Genomic DNA, 15,676 nt, shown 5'->3' on the forward strand with positions numbered 1-15,676 from the left:
ATTAGATTAGTCAACAAATAACAATTTCAAAAATTAGTGTTGAGAAAATAATGCTCATGAAGTTACAGAACAAAAAGCGTTTGCAAGAGTAGTTCATCACATTGTTACATTGAATACAAGGAAAAACCTACAGTATCCATGAAGAATTTTGCTTCAGTATTGTGAAATGGAAGGAGACGGATTTTTTAATTCCATTCTGCCTACTGTAAAACTTGTCACATCATTTTACCCCTGTCTCAATTTGTGCGAGTATGCATTAGAAACATAGTAACTTTTCTTCAAGAAAAACAAAAAACATTTCTTCAGCGACAAGTTCATGACTGTCATGTTCTAGGATTCAAAGGATTTGCTTTAACTTCCTTAATTGCAAAAAAAATTATGCACATTATTCATGTCTGTTGAATAAAAAACATCCACTGAACAGAGAGTACTCCAAGATTCTGTTTTGTTACTTCAAGAAACATCCACCCCCAAGATGCTGGTTTTTTTTTAATCTCCGGGACCACCATTAGGTATTGCTTCAGAAGATGAGATGTATGATTTTTAGTGTGTGAAAATGCCATGCCTGACCAGAATTTGAACCTGGGACCTCCATGATCCTGTTTAAGCAATGGCAACTTTCTCTTTAACTAAAATGGGATGTTCTGCATCATCCACTGTATTGCCCTGACTTGGGTCTGTTTTATTATCATGTATTTGGACCACTTAAGGAACAACTGTTAATATTGTAATAATAATCACTAATTTTAGTTGCATGGGTCTTGTTTGAGAACCGACTGAAAAACGTTTTTTGAGTGCAGTATACTTGTTCACAGTGATGTAAAATGTACATTTCGCTTAGGAAGGCAGCAATGAGAGATAATAGAAATTATTATTATTTGCAAATGAAATTTATAGAAAAAAATCCTAATTTACATTTGAACCACCTTTGCATTTTTTACCTTGTTACTTACATTAACTGATCATTACTCAACTGATTGAGTAGGACATTTTAATTTGAGACTAGAAACTTATAAAGATTTGCATAATTGAGCTTTTTAGCCAATAAGATTATTATTAACAAATAATAAATATTTATTTAAATTCTATTAAAACTTTTCCTTGTTATTAAAATGAACAATTTTAAGGTCATTAGCGTTTCATTATGACCATGTCACTCAAACAGGTTATAATTGATAGCAAATTAGAGTTATCTAATCTTGAAACTGATTTAATTTTATCAAGGTGAAATTATTTATTTTGTATTATCAAAGTTTATTTATTTTTTTAATAACAATAAGCTGTCAGTCAGTTAAATGATAGAATTCTACTTGAAGAATTGAAAAGTGTTGATATTTATGATTTTAAATTTTACAGTAATGTATCATATGGCTTAGAATTAACAAGTAATTAAGTTTTAATTAAATTCAATAAGAATTTATTACACAAGTAAATTTTACAAGAGGATTTAATGGTATTATAATATTTCTCTGAAGCTGAGATTTTGTATTTAATTTAAACTTAAATTTTTATGTTTGATTTGCATAAGTTTAGTATTTAACTGAACTAATTAGATTAGTTCTGGTGTGGATTCTTTTTATAAGATCAATTTATGTAGTCTGGTATAAACCATCATATCTAGGGTCTATGTACAAATGAAAATAATTTGCATCAGCAAGCATTATACTGGTTCTTAACCTTTGTTGTGAACAATCAAGCTGATTGTCGCGTGGTTTTATTTTGTGTAGAAGAAGTATTTTGTTTTATCAGAATCTTTGGTTGAAAACATATTTTTTTTGGTTGTGATAAATTCACTCATAAACTTAAAACTTGTGTGCAAGAATATGGAATAGGAATGTTTTACCATATGAAAAATTCTTTATCTGACCAGAATTTGAACTTGCACTTTCTGAGGCGTTCTACCACTCCACTTTATTTATTTATTTTTGAAGGTTTATCATTATTACATAATCAAGAACGACCTGCATATATTTATGAGGTTTGCTTATTTGCAAATTTTTTTTTGCTATATTCATAGCTTAAACATTTATTTTACTGATGCTTTTAAATATAACTTTACAATAGAAATTATTACTTAAGGAGTTCTTAAGCCAATTTTTATTATTAATTTTATTTATACAGATAATTTTGATAATCCTTAGAAAAGGCTATGATGGTTCATAATGGTATATGGTTATGTATTTATAATGATGGTTCAAATGGTAACAGTCTTTTACAATGCAAAAATTCAAAAAAATTTTTAATTTTACTAATAATATTTTTTACTTTGTTTATTTAACTTTTTACTCTTTTAACTTTTTGTTTATTTATTTTTTTTAGTTAAATATTTACTTTTTACTCGATCATGAATTATTTCACTTCTAATAGAATTATTTTAATTTCTTGCCTTTTGTGATCTGGGGAATGTAGTCAAGTTCTGTCTTGTATATTTAATTCAGCCATTTAGTACAGTGTCTTTTTATCAAGTAACTTACTACAGAATTCCCATTCAAAGGCTCCACTCTTGTTAATTAGTTAATATCCTGCTTAAAAAAGAATATCTGTTCCAAATAACATTCCAAAAGATATTGAACTATTAAGACATTAAAATGCTGCTGGAAAATTTTAGAATTAAATAGACTAACCAATCCCAAAATACGATCAATAAAAACTAAAATATTATTTAGTACAAAATATACTTATACCTCCTTTGACTACTTAACTGATTTTCCTTATTTTATGGTAACTATTTCCATTTAATAATATCAATGCCATCATTGTTCATTTAAACAGCATGGTTAAAGAAGAAGAAAAATGTTGATTAAAAATAATTCACCTTATTCTTTTACATTAAAGAAAATTGTGAAGCACTCCATTCAGCAAAATATGTTTAACTGTTAAAAGGTTAAGTAAAGTGATATTAAACAGAATTAAAAGAAAATTAACTGATGTTATCAATGGGAGGGGATTAACAAATAATAAAAATAATTTTTAAATTCTGAATGTTATTTATTTATACAATATATTTATCATAAAACTTAAAAATAACAGTAAGTAAATTATATAGCTAATAAATATACATGAACTATCAATCACAAACCCTTTTAAAGTATAGAATTTAAACTACTTTGCACAGTAATATTGAATATACCAAATAGCTCGTTCTCTTTGAATAAAATAGTAATAATAATCCATAAAATTATGTGAAGATAAATACTGGAATTCCTGAAGCAGATAATTGGAGATGTAGTTAAAGAGAATATAGAATATATAATGAAATTAAAAGATCAGCTCTAAACAAAAAGGAACAGAGCACATAAAAACCAACTATGATGTGGAATTATTGATGTGATTATTGTTTGGATTGCTTACTCAAAAAAAAGAAAGAGTTGTGCCGATCTCCTTGGCAGAGAGGTAGCACCTCAGCCTTTCATTCGGAGGTCCTGGGTTCAAATCCTGGTCAGGCATGGCGTTTTTCATATTCTACAAATATTTTATTCTCATAGGGCAAAATGACCGAAGCTATTGAAGCCTATCATCTCACAAAAGAGTTGTAATTAATGAAAAGCAACACAATAATTTCTTTTTCTTTTTACTTTCTTGTACAAAGTAAAGAAAGTATTGTTATTGCAAAAAAAGTTTGGTTTTCAGATTTCAATGGAAATATAAATATCTATTTTGACTAGTTTCAGTGTGACGTGTGTACGTATGTATCTCGTATGACTCAAAAATTATTAGCCGTAGTATGTTGAAATTTTGGATTTAGGACTGTTGTACATCTAGTTATCCACCTTTCCTTTTGATTGCAGTCAACAAACAAAGGTTTCCAAAAAAGCCCAACATCCAAAACACTTGGATTTTGGACTTTTTCTTAACTGCCGTAATAAGCCCTCATTGAGAGCTTTTCAACTATTTATCATAAGTGGTTTTCATTGGTTCTAGAGTTATAGCCAAATAAAATTTTAATAAATGAAAATATTTGCATCTTATAAGGGAAGGCACATTGGTGTGTATCTGACTTCATTTCCAACTTTTTTTTTTTAATTTAAATATATTGATGTATTAATAATTATTAGTCTCAGATTGTAAAAAAAATTTTTAAATAAATAATAATTCAATAGTAGCATAAAAAAATACGAAAAAAGATTAGAACTTATTAGTGAAATAAAATTTTATGTAATTTTAAAAATGTCTGTGTGTAATTTAATAGGTGTACAAGTTAGTCATGTGGTGTCCACATCAGATTTGGTGAAACATCCAATTATTTAGTACCAATTAATTGAAAATTATAATTTAGAATCATATTTATTTATGCATTTGTTTCAGTCTACTTGATAATAAATATCGCTATAAAATTTAGTAACTTTCAACTGTTTCATTGATGGTTACATCATAATAATTTAAAAAACATAGTAAAAACATAATTTAAAGAATAATTAAAGAACTTTTACCCTAACCTAATATTTCAGGTAAGATTGTTGAATCAATAATTCAACAATCTGTATAAATACATTTGTATAAATATTTTATGTTAATAAAAACTAATATTTTAGCAGTTGTGTAACTGTCCTCTTTTGTTAAAGTTTTTTTTTTTGCACCTTCTCCCTTGATCCATCTCCTGCAGTTATGTATAACACAGCCCAGGGGAAGTGTTCTATACTCTAACAGGTCTCCACGTCTCAGTTCGCCGGTCGGATCTTACTTTGAACCTGCCTGAAACCCCCAGAAGTATGATCCCATGTTACCTTTAATAGCAGCATTAAGGCAATGCATTTGTTAAGTTGCTTTTTGAGTATATTTTATGTGCACCTAAATAAGGGGGGGGGGTGTATAATAAGGGTAAAAACTATCATCTGCTGTTAAACGTGAATTTTTAAGAATGAAAAGATATAGATCTTTTTTTTACTTCTCTTCAAAATAGTCATTCAGCCATTACATGGTTATAGTAAGTATTCATCTCTACTAAAAATAATGTCTACATATATAAATAATGCGATTTATCTCTGTACATCTATTATTCTATGTATGAGAGTTTATTGATGACAACTGTTAACATGAGTGAATGCGATATTTGCACCAAAAACACATTGAGATTGATGCTTTCAAACTTACACTTATTCTTACACTTATTGAGTGATTGAAGAAGTCAAAGAAAATATTGTAAATTTTACTGTTAAATTTGAGTTTAAAAAACTATTTGGTTACGTTATTATTTAGCAGTATTCTCTTTGCTAATTCTTTCAGTGGATAATGCAATCTGCAAACAATCCCTTCCAACAGTTTATTTTATTGGACTGTCATCAATCTCCTCTTAAAAATAGGATTGTAGTGTCATGATTTTTTTTCAGAAATTTTTCTTTTTAATGGATAAAAAAATCCCTTTTTTTAATATTTACTAAAATTATTATTGTGCAGAAGAGTTGCGATAAACGTGCATCAGCTTGTCAAAATTCATACCAAAAAGGATTATTTTTTACAAAACTGGTTTCAAACGGCAGGAGAATTGCGTCATACACAATAAAAGAGGTGAATTATAAATCAATTTATTGAGTATTATACTCTAATAATAAATTAATTGGTAATGTATTCATTTAAATATAAATAATTTTCATAAGTTTTTTTTGTCCATTATACATAAAATTCATATTATAGGAATGTAGTTTTATTTTCACTAACATTTCTTTAGAAACGGAGATATATTTTTAAGCATTAAAAGAAAAACATCAGATAACCGATTTAAGAATGTATTTTACCTTAAAACAATTTAATTTCAGAATAATTGTACTGTGCTTTGCATAACTTTTCTTTTAAAAATTGTAAAAAGCAACAGTTATGTTTACTTGAGATGAAAGCTGGCATAATCAAGCACTTGCTTTCTTTGCTGTTTGGTATTTATTGTGATTTATATCTACTGTCTTATCCATCTAGAAAAAAGTAAAATTTATTAAATTACATTCTATTAATTTTAATCAATTCAGTATTGGCAGTCGAACATGGAATTGACAACAAAGTGAAATCATCAATAATAGATACATGTGTAGTATGGTCCTGGGAATTCTTCAAGCTTGAGTGCAGTCTTAACAGTTCTTACACTTTCTTATTAAGCAAGTTTTTTTTCTTATAATGGTTCAAAATTGTGCTCATCACTTTAGTGTTTATATTTTCAGCATATCTTATCAGGGTAGTTTTTTAAAAAATATTACATTACAGTTACAAGAAAGTTTGCAATTTTTTTTAATGAAGATAGACATGTTTATATAAATTATATTTTTTATGGTTTTGTTGTCATCATTGCTTAGTATTGTTTAAAAATAATGGAATAAACACTAAATGAAAATTATATATATATAAAATAGTCAGACATAAGATAATTATTAATTTTACAAGAAAAGTGACATCATTATTATTTTCATATCTGCATTGCACTCAGTCACTTCAATTTAAATAAAGGATATAGTTAGATAAAATAGTGTGTCAGATGTGTTAAGAAATATTAAATAACAGATTTTAAACAAGTAATGTATATTAATGAAATACAAAATGTTAGCAATAGAAATAAAATTTAAATTTATTAAAATTATTAATTATGTAATTAATTTACATAATTAATAAGAAGAGTTCATTATCATAATTTGTAATTTTACTGAATAATTGTTGAATTTTTAATTGTGTAATATTCTTCCCCAAAATTCATTGTACATCCTTTCTCCTTCACATATGTTCTAAGTTTCATTGGCTCTTTTTGTGGGTATCAGCATCTATGATTATAAAGTAACAATAAAATGTTTTATACTATATTGTTTAAATTATTTTTTTACTATTATTAAAATGCTGACTTTTTTACCAGCATCATATTATCAAATTTGGTTATATTTTTACTTCCTTGTATAAAGTAAAGGAAGTATTGTGATCGCGAAAAAAAATTGATTTTCAGATTTTAATGGAAATATCCATTTTGACCATCCCTGAAACTAGTCAAAATGTGTTTTCTATCTTAATAGGTGTACATATATATGTATGTATCTTGCATAACTAAAAAACGATTAGCCTAGTATGTTGAAATTTTGAATTTAGGATTGTTGTAACATCTAGTTGTGCACCTCCCCTTTTGATTGTAATGGACTGAACCAAAAGTGTCCAAAAAATCTCCAAAAATTTGGATTTTGGACTTTTCTTAACTGCAGTAATAAGCCCTCATTGAGAGCTTTTCAACAATATATCATAACTGGTACTTATTTTCATTGGTTCCAGAGTTATAGCCAAATAAAATTTTATTTAATGAAATATTTGGATCTTACAAAGGAGGAGGGCACATTGGTTTGAATCAGACTTCATCTTCCTTTTTTTAATTTATTTTTTAAAAAAATTTTTTAATTTAAATATGTTGATATATTAATAATTATTATCCCGTGATTGTAAAAAAAAATTACTATAAATAATAATTCAATAATAATAAAAAAATTACATTTGTGTATATGTAAGATTGGTGAAATAAAATTTTATGAACTTTAAAGAATGTGTATTTATAACAGATGAAACATCTGATTATCTAATATTAATTGAAAATTATAATTTAGAATTGTATTATTTTTGGATTTTCTAGTTTAATTTCTGTTTAATTTTATTTAATTATTCTGGAATTTCTGTTTAATTTTATCTACATTAAAGTTAACTACAGAGTGACTGAAAAATAGACCCTCACAAGAACAACATAGACACTAAGGCATACAAGCTTGATCTTTAATAAACTGCAAAAAAATTCTTTTAGTTCATTACTCCTCTGTTATTGTCAGACAATATTCTCCCAAAGTCGGAGCTTATCATTTCATTTATTTGTTTTTTGTTGCCAGTTATTTAATCGCTCTTTGGTTTGATATAATTCATCTGATATTAATTTGTGTATATGTTCTCTACTTTTAAAATTTTTTCTCCTTGTATTCATCATCCTCACGTAATCTTTTTATTCTTTCCTTGGTCTTAATGCTTTCTTTCTCTTTTTATTTATCATCCTTTCTTAATCTTTTTATTCTTTCTTTGTTTGCAACATTTCCTTCATCTTGTGGTTTTTTTGAGCTATATTTCTTCATGTTATCTTTCTTTATCAGAAATGAAAAATAAACATTTTCATTTTTGATTACTCACCAAATAATAAAACTTAATATATTACACTGTAAGGTCGAAATTAACATTTGTAACCAATATACAGTTCACTAAATGAAATAGTTTACAGAAATCTAAAACTTTTGTTAATCAGCAACTTACAAAGGTATAAATTATACTGATCTAGTAATACGAGTAATAAAGGGACTTACTCTATCCTAATATTTTATGTAAGAATAATTGTATAAATATCTGATGTTAATAAAAACTAATATTTCAGCAATTGTGTTACTGTCCACTTTATTAAAGAATTGAAGGATCGTATCTCATTTTCAAATGAAATAAGTTTAAAAAAATCTGTATATGTAATTTAATAGGCATACAAGGAAGTCATGTGTGATCCAGATCAGATTTTTAAAAATTTATTAACATTTGTTTTTTGCTATCATTAGCATTAAATTTAAATATTGAATAGAACCTTTTTACTTCCTTGTAGAAAGTGAAGGAAGTAATGTGATCGTGAAAAATTCAGTTTTCAGATTTCAATGAAAATATCATTTTGACCATCCCTGAATCCATTTTGACTAGTTTCGGTGTGACGTCTGTATATACATAAGTATCTCACATAACTCAAAAACAATTAGCCGTACTATGTTGAAATTTTGAATTTAGGACTGTTGTAAAATCTAGTTGTGCACCTCCCCTTTTGATTACAATCTACTGGACCAATTTTTTCCAAAAAAAATGCCCAAAATCCAAAACATTTGGATTTTGTATATTTCTAAACTGCGGTAATAAGCCTTTATTGAGAGCTTTTCAACAATATATCAAAAGTGGTACTTATTTTCATTGAGTCCAGAGTTATAGCCAAATAAAATTTTTATTAATGAAATATTTAAATATATTATTTATTAATTATTAACCTCTGATTGTAAAAAAAATTACAATTAATAATTCAATAATAGCATAAAAAAAAATATGAAAAAAATTAGAACTTATTAGTGAAATAAAATTTTATGTTCTTTTCAAATTAAAAAAAAATGTATATATATAATTTAATAGGCTTACAAGAAAGTCATGTGGGGTCCACATCAGATATTTAATATTAATGGTAGGAAGTCAGCGTAGGGTATTTACTTGTCATTGATTTTATTAATGTCCTATAAAATGACTGCTCAAAAAGGAGTGGTGTATGTATGTTTGTTGGTTCCATCGAAGCAGTGACTGAACAGATGTAGATGTATGACGCTGTGTTGGAATCCTTACATTACCGGGAGTGTCATAGCCTATATATATATATATATATATATATATAATTTATATATTATATTTATATATATAATTTATTTAAACATCGTGTATATATACATGTTTAAATAAATTTAAAAGATTTGAAAAAAATTAAATACATAATTGTCACCCGCACGCTTTAATGCCCTATATTAAAGAGCAATGTTCTTTTTTTGGCAGTTGTGTTTTTTAATATTTATCTCTTGTACATCTGCTTTCATATTTTAATATCAACTTTCTTTAAGTCATGTGGTATATTTATTTTAAAATATTTTGCTCTGCTTGAAAAAAATTGTAATTTTGTCAGTATTATTATTTTTTTTATGCAAGTAGTCTTTAGTGCATTATCTTCTTAAATTGAAAAATAACCTCACCTTTTAAGATATTCTATTGAATTTAAAATTTTTATTTGGTTAATTAATGTAATGAAACTAACTGACTGGATAAAGATAAAAAAGCTTAACTGGATTTATTTTATACCATAAGATAAATAACCTGATGTCATTCTGTAAAACTATTTTCAAATAAAAATCAAGAAAATTTGTTAAAAATCTTAAGTAGAAAAAATAGTACATTTTCCTCCATTTGAACAAGTGTAGCTTAATAGAATTACATTTTAATAAGATGCAGGTGTATCATGAGGGCAGTATATTTTTTTAATTAATTTTATTTGTTGAGTTCAGGATTCATTACTGTTGTTCTATATCATTTATATTCTGTTTTAGAGAAATAGATACATTTTCATGTCTATATGAAAAAAAAAAACTTTTAATCTTTAAAGGTTTTTGTCATTTGTCATTATCATTTTGGTATGGTCATTAATCCAGTGATCTAAAGTGATATTTTAGTTATATGCTGGTACTTATTTCCTGTCTTTAAAATTTACAATATCTTTTTTGGCAACAAGTGAATCCCAGAACTTTCTGTTGCAGGATCAAAAAAAATGAAAAATATTAGCATTAAATTTATTTGTTATAAATTGTCTGAATTTTGATTACATTTTAAAATTTTTGTTTTGAAATGTTAAGTTACAATAAGACATTTTCAGAATCCCAGGAACGGTTAATTGAATTAATTTTCATTTTGATTTAAGGTTGTATCATATTTCTACAAAAATTGATAAAGTGATAATGGTAAGGGTTGTTCAAAATCTAGAACTCTTTAAAATAAATTTAATGCTATTTTGTGTTCAAACTGGCTAATTAAAAAAAATGTAGGTTTTTAATAATGTTTATTAACAAATTTACAATTTTTTAATTGTTTTATTTGTGAAGTTTGTAAATTTATAAAATTCTTGTATGTACTATTGTCTGTTCTTAAGTATTTCTGATTTTGCTTCACTTTTTGTGCTAATGGTTTTTATATGTTTATTAAGAAGCCAACGTATACTTATGTTACTTGTAATATTTGTAACGATGGTTTGAATCCACAATCACTCACCAATATTGGCAGATTTCATTGAATATGACTAATTATCATACTGCAGATAAGACAAAATGTAATTAGTTTTTATAATACTAAATTATTACATCATTAAAATTATCATTACTTTTATAAATTACTATAAAGTTTTCATGATCATGTATTGGATGTTAGCGGGAGGTGATTAAAGGGTTCACCATTATACTCAAGTCTTATGTATGTCTACTTTAATTTATTATCTATTACTATAATGGTAGACTATGTGTAATATTATAGCTGTTAAACAATTATTTTTATTCATTATTTCAGATTGCATGTTCAGTTATTTTTTCACTAAATATGTAATTTAGAATTACAGTACTGTGAAAATTATAATATCTGATAATTGTTTTTTTACAGGGTTCGGGTCGGCTGGTAAACGGCCCTTCAGATTGTGCCGTGCCTGACTGGCGTGAAACACTAAACGGAGACCCTCCGTGGCAGTGCTGACAACCTTAAAAGCTTAATTGAACTTTTTGATTAACAGACACAGATCTGTTTAAAACTGGACTAAGGCTGCCTCGTAAGTTTTTCTCTCTAAGTAAATCTGTTGTGTTGATAGTATAAAAGCGCTTCAAAATCAGATTTTTTTATAGTTATATTTAACTTCCGTTTTGTAAATAGAAGCTTCTCATTTCAGCATATGTGTAATTTATTTTTTATTTAAGAATTTTAAAAGAGATTAATCTTGATCACTTTTTAATATTTTGAAGAGAAATTTCCTTCAGTAGCGCTCCATTTACCACAATTGACATCATCATTTGTAATGGTCAGTGTGTATTTAATGCTTCTTCCAAATGAATTGACATGAGATATTTTTTTGAAAATTATATCAGGTGATTCAAGAAGTACTTCACAACTTTAAAGGAATATAAAACTATTTTGATAATTTACAGATTTATTTGAGGTCTCATTTCACAGCAAAACGCATCATGTTTTGACTCACGTAGTTCATTAGTATCGAATTCGGCTACCAGTGTCATTAAAAATTGATACATTTAATGGTGCGGAACATGCTCTCTGTGTGTTTTGATTTCACAGTTTGCAGTCAGCAACTGCAGTTCAGTGTAATTTTCATAGAGTATGATAGGGAACTGTGTAGCAGCCATAAAATTTACTTTTGGTACCAAACCTTTGTTAAGACAGGTTGTTCTGTTAAATGTATAAAGTCACCAGGACCTATCCCTGAAGCGGCTGTGAAACAACTCACAGAAAGCGTCGCACATAGACCGTAGAAACTAACTCTGTGTGCGTCACATGAGACAGACATTCCAGAAACGACTGTTTGGTGCTTATTATGTAAATGATTGCTCTTGAAGCCATACAAACTAACTGTGATTCAACACATGCAGATGATAAAGTTGCTTGGCTGCAGTTTTGTGTGGAAATGATGGATAGAATTGCAGACAATGTAATTTTTAGTGATGAATCAACATTTCACATCAGTGACAAGGTGAACACCCATACTGTCAAATACGGGGTAGCAAAAACCCTCATGAAACTTTGTGGCACATTCGTGGTAGCTCTAAAATCAGTGTTTTTTGTACTGTTAAGCAAACAAAGGCTTGTTCTTCTTCCAGCAGCCAACTGTAAATGTTATCATTTATCTGGACATACTTCAAAATTTTCTAACTTCTCAGTTAGACAACGACAAAGATGGAATGCCATTACTATCAACAAGATAGGGTACTTCCTCACAATCGCCTAGAAGTCCAAGATTTTCTTGATACTCGATTCTCAGGTCGTGGATTGGACATGAACATCCAGTTGCATGGCCACGTCGCTTCCCGGATTTGATCCTGCTAGATTATTTTCTTGTGGGATTTCATTAAAGGTCAGGTATATGTACCACCTTTTCCTGCTGATTTTGTTGAGCTAAGACTGTGAATCAATTCCATACCTATAGAGGTAACACCCAACTTGCTGGCTACAGTCTGGAATGAAATAGACTTCAGAAGGGATGTATGTCGCATTACAAATGGAAGCCATATCGAACCAAAGTGATTGTTGGCTGATAAAGTTTGATTGTTTTTCTATGAAATGAGACCTCAACTAATGTGTAAGTTATCTCAATAATTTTTTGTATGCTTTTAAATTTGTGAAGTTGTTTTTGAATCACTCAGTACTGTAAAGTTACTGTGGGTAAAATTAAATAAAATTAATATTTATTTTAAGTAAAAGAATGATGTACCTCTATTTCCTGCATTTCAGCGTTCTTCCTCTCAGACACGTGCAGTCTCACTCCTCTGTTAAAATGTTTAGCAGATAGTAATTCTTGTTATGATAAATAAATCAGTAATCCATATTTTTAATGTAATGATTTTTTTATGCATTATTTATTGTTACTTTCAGAAAAATTATGTATTACATATAACTTGATTTATTCTTTTTTTAATATAGACACTTTATTATTTTAAAACCGTTTTATTATAAATAACTGTTATATGGAAAAAAATAGCAAATTCTGATAAATATTATCTGTTCAACTAAATAATAAATAAAATGCTAAATTTCAGAAACAGTGGGAAAAATAAAAATTAATTTTTTTTGTGCACTTATATAGAATAAATGACAACAGGTTAACAAAACAGATTTTCAAGTACCTTTGGAAAAAGAAGTTAACTTGCTGGATCCAAGAAATAAAAAAAAATAAAAAAATAAAAGAGCATGAAATAATAGAAAAAGGTATGTGTTTCAAAAGAAATGTTTGAAAACTAGAAGGGTTCCAGGTTAGGAAAGATAACAGAACTGGAAGAAAGTGGTTCAAGGTAAGGAAAAAATGCATATTGAAAATGTAAGGAGTACTGGAAGATAAGGAAACAATAAAAAAGAAGGAAATGAGATTGTTACATGGTTCTTAAGCAAACTAAAGAAAAAAAAAATGCTAGTATAGCATATAATTTTCCCCATCAGGAAAAACTTCACTTAGGTAAACCTAAGTATGCATATTACAAATCTTAGTATGTATTACAATAAGCATTAACAGTATTTATAATTAATTTTTTTTCATTCTGTATGATTTAAGCATTACTCTGATTAAAAGAAGTATCTGATTTTAATTAACTTTATTCCTAATGAATTCAGATGTTCTCATAAATTAAAGTTTTGTTTTATACTGTTTATTATCATTTTTTTGTATGATGCAATTTCTTTGGTATCTGTAAAATGATTTATCATTCCCTTCCTAAGAATGCCATTATGAATCACTGATTTTTATTTCATTGCTATTTTTAAAAAATCCTTTTTTGTTACAAGCCTGCTTACACATTAATTCAGTTCTAAATAATTATTGATTGATTTATTTATTAGAAAGTTTACAACAGAGTTGTGATCATCTATCTCAAAGTTCACTTATAAATTGTTATACTGTAAATTATTAACTGATGCTATTAAGTATGGAACTTGATAATTGGGCAAGTAGTATCTGATCTGTTTAAGAGTTTATCATTTTTAAAAAAATGTAATGTACATAAAAAATAATTCTATAAATTACTGAGGATGCCCAAGTTAGTGAATGTCTCCAGTTAGTGAATGAAACTCATCTGAAAACTGGAATAATAAACTTTTGTAAAGAAAGTGAATAAATTTCTTATATAGATCATGTCAGGAACAGGTATACTTCTCCACTGAAAATAACAAATTACTACTCCAGAATTTGGGTGAAAGGATGAAGGAAAAGTATGGATAAAAGGGTCATTCCATGTCAAATTAACAAGTCTCACAACTTGACCATCACAAATTTCAACAAAATTCACAGGATGATCATATTTATAAAGTAATGCAAAATAATATTTTTTTAAGATTTTTCAGTCGTCCAGTTTTTTGTGTAAGACCCATAAAAATGAAAAATTGCAAAAAGCAAGGTTCAGTTAATTACAAAAAATTAATTTTCTCAGCTCTTATAAGAGCTAGAGAGCTCAATTTGGTGTCACTTTAAAGCTCTAGGAATGGGGTTTCATGTGATATATCACTTTGCAAGAGTTTGTGACATTAATAGTTTAAGGTAACCAAAACATTTATTTGAGCATGGATGTATTCAAAAGTATATTTTTTTAAATTTGAAAAAAAATTTTTGACTTCCTAATGTGTTGCACAGGTGGTAAGCATTTCATAGTGGGATTGCATGTGGTCATGGTGAAATAAAATAATGAATTTAATTGCAATTCACTGCAAAAAAATCCACTTAATTGCAATTCATATAGCTTCCAAAGATATTTACAGAAGAATTACACAGTTATACTTATTTTTACAACTTCTGGTTAGCATTGTCCCTTCTTGCTTTGAGAGGTTATAAATTCTTCCTGTTGGATTTACCCTGGGATCTACTTTAGAAATTTTCAAAGTCTGGGTAGTGGGAGGAAGATGAAGTTCATCTTCCCTGTTTAATTTTCCTTATTTGAGTCTAGAACATAGTCCAACCACCAGTGTCCATCACATCTGCAGATCAAGAATCCAACCATTTCTGTGAATTCAAGATCATCTTCAATATTTGTTATTTTCTACTGTTAAGTTGTTAGAAAATAAAAACACCCTCACTTGCCCCTAATTCTTGTTCAGTGGAACAAAAGAGTTGAGTTTCTAAGTACCTGGTATTGTTCTTGCTATCATTATCCTACTCCTCAAAGCCTTTTCTTCTCTTTTATGCTGTTCAGTAGCACTGCAGTGGAAATGTGTCGACTCAATGTGTACGTTTGCCCAGTCATACAATTGTCGTGGAGTCATTATCTGGCCATTGTAAGTCATTTGAAGACTTGCTGTAGCTGCAAGTCTTTTAACCGTCCTTCCCACACCATCACATGCACGTTAGCTATGAGATGTGGCAAAACAAAATGCCACTTTGCTTTAA

General features: G+C 27.8%; 1 protein-coding gene across 6 annotated transcripts in view; it reads left to right on the forward strand.

The window, feature by feature from the left end:
* Window positions 1-15,676, forward strand: part of LOC142325256 (ornithine decarboxylase-like) — a 103,737-nt gene that overhangs the window by 39,109 nt on the left and 48,952 nt on the right. For 3 of the 6 annotated variants that reach the window (XM_075366809.1, XM_075366763.1, XM_075366792.1), the window contains exon 2: window positions 11,191-11,353. The gene's annotated coding sequence lies outside the window, so the exon portion shown is untranslated. Of the gene's footprint in view, window positions 1-5,381; window positions 5,506-11,190; window positions 11,354-15,676 lie in introns of those variants that run through there. The other 3 variants (XM_075366782.1, XM_075366772.1, XM_075366801.1) reach the window with 2 other exon arrangements.

The sequence above is a fragment of the Lycorma delicatula genome, chromosome 1 (assembly GCF_047948215.1).
Source record: "Lycorma delicatula isolate Av1 chromosome 1, ASM4794821v1, whole genome shotgun sequence".
In the NCBI taxonomy this organism is placed as follows: domain Eukaryota; kingdom Metazoa; phylum Arthropoda; class Insecta; order Hemiptera; family Fulgoridae; genus Lycorma; species Lycorma delicatula.